Below are 7,154 nucleotides of genomic sequence, written 5' to 3'. Positions count from 1 at the left end.
TCCGGGTGGCGGGGGCAGCATCCCAACTAGGGAGCTCCTGAACGTCCTCTCCCCAGCCACCTCCACCAGCTCCTCCGGCAGGACCCCAAGGCGTTCCCAGACCAGATTGGAGATGTAACCTCTCCGTGTCCTGGGTCAACCCGGGGGCCTCCTGCCGGCAGGACATGGCCGAAACACCTCCCCAGGGAGGCGTCCAGGAGGCATCCTGACCAGATGCCCAAACCACCTTAACTGACTCCTTTCGATCCGGAGGAGCAGCAGTTCTACTCCCGAGTCCCTCCCGAATGTCCGAGCTCCTCACCCTATCTCTAAGGCTGAGCCCGGCCACCCTACGGAGGAAACTAATTTTGGTTGCTTGTATCCGCGATCTCGTTCTTTTGGTCATTACCCAAAGCTCATGACTATAGGTGAGGATTGGGACGTAGATCGACCGGTAAATCGAAAAATACGGCCGCAGGTCAGATGAAACGACTACAAAGTCTATCATGGACCTGCGACCTAGGCTTAGCCTGGCAAGCCAGACTGTATATGTGAATATATGGCAAGAATTTGGTTTAGTTCACTAGGCTAACCTAGGCTGGTACCAAGTGTACCGATGGGCATCCTTATGTTCAAACATGGTGTTCATTATGGCCAAACTTCGGCTTGCACAGAAGTCCAATAACAAAACATCACTCGAGTTCAGATCAGGCCAATCACACCCCTCCAAGCTGTCATTGCCCATGTGAGCATTGAAGTCCCCCAGCAGGACAATGGAGTCCCCTGATGGACCACTATCTGTCATGGTCCGTGGTGAGTTTGCCTGCCTGTAACCTGGTTGTTCTACTCTGAGCTTGTTTCCACAGGTGGGCGTGTCTGAGAGCTCCCAGCTGAAGCTGATCTCATCATCAAGGCCAGGGGATTTAAGGAGCAGTGTGACACTTCACCACGCCGGATGATTTACTCAGTTTTGGGTAGCTCTAGCCACTAACCAGACCTTGACCTTTTTGTATGTTTGCTCGTGATAACCTGTCGTCTGAAACCCCCTTTATGCCCTCACCTGTTTTTTCCCAGGTTCCTCTTAAAATCCTCAGTCTCTCCAGAACCAACCCGGATCACAACCTACATGACACACTGCTCCATCCTCTGACCGCCCGCTCTCAGCCGCTCACCTACCACATCCATTTCGGCTCCTACACCTCAGGACAAACCAACCACCTTTCCTGGATATCCTCAGCTCACCCGGACCAGACAACCCTCCCGGTGCATTTAGTACTGCCAAGAAACAGTAAGACCAGTCTCCAGTTACAATTCCGTCTGTTTCCACTAGTTATTCACTCTGTCTTCCTCCTTAGAAACCTCCTCCTGGAGTCCTGCTGCCAGTCCTGCATCTCGTCGAGTCCCGAACCTCTGTTGCTCATTATTTCCAAAAATAAAACCCTTTTTACTTACCTTCCCGCTCTCCGTGTGTGATTCTGCATGTCGTGGGTCAAGAAATTGCCTCAGGCCATGACACTATCTAGCATTCGTCCCAGGGACACCAAAAATGGTGAGTACTCTGAACTGATATTTGGCCCATAACCACAAACAACAGTCAGGACCCGTTCCCCAACTCGAAGGCGCAGAGAAGCTACCCTCTCGTCCCCCAGGGTAAACCCCAACACACAGGCAGAGAGTCTTGGGGCTAACAAAAAGCCAACCCCAGCCCTCCGCCTCTCACCCGGAGCAACTCCAGCAAAGGAGAGTGTCCAACCCCTCTCAAGGACTTGGGTTCCAGAGCCAATGCTATGTGTCGAGGTGAGTCCGATTATATCTAGCCGGTGCCGCTCAACCTTTGCCATAAGCTCCTGCTCCTTCCCCGCCAGCGAGGTGACGTTCCATGTCCCAAAAACCAATTTACTTGTCTGGAGATTGGACCGCCAAGGCTCCCGCCTCAGTCTACGACCCGATCCACACTGCACTGGACCCTTCATGTTCCTCCTGCGTGGTGGGTCCACAGTTGGAGGAGCCCATGTATCCGGTTCGGGCTGGGCCCGGCCAGGCCCCATGGGCGAAAGCCCGGCCACCAGGCGCTCGCTCACGGGCCCCAACCCCAGGCCTTTCTCCAGGGTGGGATCCCGGTAACCCTCCGGGCCGGGTACTCCGACTCTTTGAATTTACATCCATGAAAGATACTCTGAAGAAGTAGTTATGTAAACATGAATTTATAACCACATTTTGCTGCAATGGAGCACAAGATCATGTGTCATTTGTTTACATGGAGAGGGTGGGACTGCAGCCAGCCACTAGAGGGCACTTTATTTTCTGTGTCCTGTCAGGCTGTGAATCGATCAGAATTGATGTCTGAGTGCAGAAGACAAGCTTCAAGCTTGGGACACACCGGAGGTGGATGCGCTACATTAAGTTTCCACATTGTGGAGTAGACAAACAGACATTACTAAGCGGAGCTGCTTCACGGCACAAACCCAGCTGCATGCTTTTGATAACTTGAAAGTACTGTTGATCTGAAAATGTTCAAATAAATAAGGTACTTACCCATTTTTTATGATTTCGAGTCTCACAAAACACGACGGCAAGTCTGATTACGTATAAACAATAGAGTCCCTTCCCGCTTCCTATTCTCAAGTCCCACGTAGTGTTATGACTATCCTGTGAATCTCCAAGAAGCTCTCAGCAGCGCAGCACATCCTGTATGACCATTCGATTCCTCAATATCTCAGGCGCGACACAGCGCAGCCCGTCCGCCTCCGTTGTGCCCATCGACATATATACTGGACAATTCATTTCCATAGGCTCCAATAACAAGTTTTTGAGGACAAATGGGAGGTGGCCACCACCGCCATTTTGACCGTGTCACAGGTTCTGTCAAGCCCAGACAATTCCACAAAAGGAAGAGAGGTGGAGCTAAGGGTGGGGCTGTAAGGCTGGGATCAACTGACGACACCCGGTCGAACTAGCTACAAGCTAACCTGAAGCTAACCCAAAGCTAACGCGGAGGTGGGAGCTAAGCTAATGGCGGTAGCAACCTAGCTACAACCGGAGTTAACTGTGCACAACACCAGAGCTTCTGAGTCAGAGATACGCCGGGCTGACCGCTGGGTAAAACCGGGTGGAACACAGAGGTCTCCCAAGAGCTCCACAAGCCGGCTGCCGCACGGCAGACAAGCGCCGCTGCGATCTGAGATGCGCAGAGCTGCAGCTGGGGAGAACTGGGTGGAAAGGTTTCCATCCCAGAGCTCCACAAGCCGGCAGCCCGCGCAGCAGACAGAAGCCGCGATCAGACAGAGATGCGCCGAGCTGTGGGGAGGGGAGAACCGGGTGGAAAACAGAGGTCCACCGAGAGCTCTACAAGCCGATTGTCGGAACCCAGCTCCACCAACATGTTATATTTCAACCCATTTTCTAAAGTGCAGCATTATGTTAAATGCACTGGGTTTTACCCTATTAAATTTAAATTTCATGGTTAAACAGTACATGTTAAAATCTAAGCTCAGCTCGGCAGTGACCTAAAATACATAAATATAATTTTACTTACTGAAAAACATGAAGTGGAGACTCCTTGGACGCTCTATTAGTGTAATTAATGCCATAGAAAGTCATTTTGTCCAACAATTGCACAAATAATATCCAAAAAAGAACGCACAAACGCTACAACTACTGGTCTAACTTCAGAGACAAAAAATCACGGAACAGTTTTCAGGCGAGGCCGAGGCTCAGACTGAGGCCTTTCCCCGGAACTAGCTCTGTGGTCACGTGGGTCTGATGCTAATTAATTATACAGAATTTTAGGCTTTTAATACACTTAAACAGAAGAGTGAGAAAAAAATTCACCCCCCTCAGAGTTGTTGTGAGTGTAAACTAGATAATTTAAACCAAAAACATGTTTTGGAACCAGGCTGTAAACATGTTTATTTCTGCTGTGAAACTGGTATTTTTAACATGGGAGTCAGTGAGGATTTGCTCGCTTCTGACACCAGTTCCCAGTGGGTGAGGGTGGAACTGCAATTTATTTCACTTCTGCATTGGCCTCAATTTCTGTCCCGCATTGTGGGGGCTTGGTTGTGCCCCAGACTTTACAGTTTCACTCTCACAGGTAGAGCAGTATAGCTTCGGCTATATAGCCTCACAAAAAAATACAACAGAACCTAAAATATCTCTGTGCCAATCACATGAGGACATATGACGGTAACAAATTTAGCTAAAAAGCATACAGTAATAATTTATAGTGCATCTAGCGTCAACCACAGCCATGGGTTATGTATTAAAAATGCCCAAGTCCATACTTGTGAGAGTACCACTGGCGCTTAGACATTAGTGTTGGTACGGTTGGGGGTGGATAGCGTTCATTTGGTCTCAAAAAGGCGGTGTAGTGTACACATATAGTTCCGAATGATTTCTCAGGAATGCAGAAATCCCAGACAACAACCAGCAACCTTGTCAAAGGCTCAAGAGATTAAAATGGCAATCCCCTAGGCTCACCCGCAGCTGCCCACTCCAGGGCAGGCCAAGCTCAGAACTCAGCGGCCTGAGACCCTATGGAGTCTAAACCTGGCGGAGACCCAACAGAGCCCAGGGATTCGGACCCCACCAGGCAACCACCGGGAGCAAGCAGACAGATGCCAAAAACTTCCAGCCCTAGAAACAGGAGCTGAGAATATGTGGGCATACCAAGGCACCATTCACCAGCAGTAAATGAAGCAGGTGGAGGGTAGGTGAAAATGTTGTAGCACCACAAGATGTCCCAGGAGAGGGGAGGAGCCCAATACCCCACCTGACAGATACAGTCACACACAAGAACAGTCATACACTCCAACCCTCGTGCTCACACATAAACACGTACAACCTAAAGACATACAAGAATGCACCAGTACCCGAAGTGAGGCTGAGTGAACAGACCTCTCCAGGTGCTGTCGAGTGTGCTCACCCCCAACGCCTTAAGTGTGCATTTGTGTGGAACGTTGTTGGTGGAGGTGTTTAAAGTTGTAATGATTTAAATTACACGTTATTTAATAAGCCATAAGGCGTAGAATTCCATAGGAAATATGAAATCAACCTTATGGATCTGTGAGGTTATTTTAAACCAGAAGATTGGAACTTTTTAATGCAGGGATTAGATAACCGCTTCGTATTCACTCAGAGACAACAGAAGAGAGAGAGTCAAGTTTAAAAGATTAAAAATGTATTACTAAACAAATTAAACTAGACTAACTTTAACACTAAATGTATGGTGTAACTAAGGTGGATGAGACGGTGAATGGGGTGATGTGGAATGTTGCTCAGAACCAGCAAATCCAAAGAAGCGATTAGTTCTGATGGGAACTAAAGGTTATGTCTTCGTGTTAAGCTTTGGTTAGGAGATTCTTAAACCCATTCTACGCCATTTGTCGGTCTGCATACCCTGAGCGGAAGTCCCCGTCTAGATCAGGAGGTGTAAAGGTCCAGCTTGACCGTATGGAGCCGGAGCCTGTAGAAGCAGCCACGGCTGCCGACCACCCGTCTTGAGATACTTCCGGGTCACGACAATTTTGTTGGCATCTAGTGAGACCCAAACCTGGGTCATGATGGTTCAGCTTTTATTCTGAAAGGAACTGTTGCAGCGGTTGGAACAGCAACAGATTTTATCCAGCTTGTCGTTGGTTCATTTGGCTGAAGACGGATTGGCCACTCCGACAACTTCTCTTGAACGCTTTGAATTGACGTTAAAGATGACGTGGGCATAGTTTTATACTTCGGATGTTTTGGTTTATGGTCAAATGAAAAGTTGACAGATTTACCAAACACCACCAAAACCACGCCTCCGTCAGATCTGGCAGATTCTGATTGGATCAGTAAAGCGATGTGTCATGTCTTAACGCTACGTGAGATCAGTCCTAGTGGAACATTTAAAGTCATATTACTTATTATATTCTATAGGATTATAATAAAATAATTAATATTTTGATTTCACAGATTGGTCACATCTTATTATTAACTAACACTTTGCGTGATTAGCTTTATTAAAATAGAGTTCTTTGATTAATTAAAAGGAGAGAGTCCATTCTTCATTCTTCTCTTAAGCTGGAAAGAAGCAGTTTATAAGCAAATGCATGAGACCTTGAGACCATATCTCATGCAGACTAGTTATGTGCAGAGGAGAGGGGGGAAATGACTTTTGGTGGAAAACAGTGATTTCATTCTGTTACAAAGTGCAAATTAAAACTGAGGTGCAGGCTGCCACAGAACTGCAGAAATGCAATCCATACCCACACCCCCCGACTTGCTCACCCCCAAGGTCCTATGTGCATGTTTGTGTGATGATGTGAGGGAGCAGGAGGAGGAAAATTTCTGAGGATGAGGAGGAAAGGTTGGAGGGCTTAAGCGCTCAAGGGAGCCAGCTCCCCCGCTGGCCCCAATAGGCACCCCCATTCTCAAAACCTACCCACTAGGTAAGACATAAGACACAGGTAAAGTTGGATCCTCCCTCTCCTGGAGATCGCCCTGCCCCCTGAAGGTATACAAGTGTTTCTGCCATTTCAGTTCACCAAGGCCCCTGAACCAGCACCAGGCACCGCTCCTTGTTTTGTTTTCAATTCTACGTTCCTGTATTTAATTATGAGTACGGGCTGAACACAGCAACATTTGGTGTAATTAAATACAACAAAAGAAATAGTAAATGGCCTGTATTTGATATAGCGCCTTCTAGAGTCCTGGAACCCCTCAAGGCGCTTTACAACACAATCAGTCATTCATCCATTCACACACGCATTCACACACTGGTGGGGATGAGCTACGATGTAGCCACAGCTGCCCTGGGGCGCACTGACAGAGGCAAGGCTGCCGAGCACAGGCGCCACCAGTCCCTCCGACCACCACCAGCAGGCAACGTGTGTTAAGTGTCTTGCCCAAGGACACAATGACAGCGACAGACTGAGCGGGGCTCGGACCTGCATCCTTCCGATTACGGGGCGAGCACTTAACTCCTGTGCCACCGTCGCCCCGAAATGAGTGTGCTTAGACATTTTATGAGGCACATACTGTAATTTATTATGTTAAAATAACCTTTCACAAATAGGCCCTGTTTAAAAACACTTTCAACACAGGTAGTTTACAAAGAGAGAGAGAGAGAGAGAGAGAGAGAGAGAGAGAGAGAGAGAGAGAGTCATAATGCAATATTAAAACACTGCCTAGCAGCACTC

At 48.2% G+C, this 7,154-nt stretch overlaps 1 long non-coding RNA gene across 1 annotated transcript; it reads left to right on the top strand.

The window, feature by feature from the left end:
* Positions 1-294: 294 nt before the first annotated feature.
* LOC139071615 (uncharacterized) lies at positions 295-1,430 on the top strand. The gene is made up of 3 exons (XR_011521462.1): positions 295-953; positions 1,054-1,267; positions 1,335-1,430. It is a non-coding gene; the product is annotated as an uncharacterized lncRNA (long non-coding RNA).
* The last annotated feature ends 5,724 nt before the right edge of the window (positions 1,431-7,154 follow it).

Source organism: Nothobranchius furzeri, chromosome 9, assembly GCF_043380555.1.
Source record: "Nothobranchius furzeri strain GRZ-AD chromosome 9, NfurGRZ-RIMD1, whole genome shotgun sequence".
Classification (NCBI taxonomy): domain Eukaryota; kingdom Metazoa; phylum Chordata; class Actinopteri; order Cyprinodontiformes; family Nothobranchiidae; genus Nothobranchius; species Nothobranchius furzeri.
This window is presented reverse-complemented; position numbering and strand designations above follow the sequence as displayed.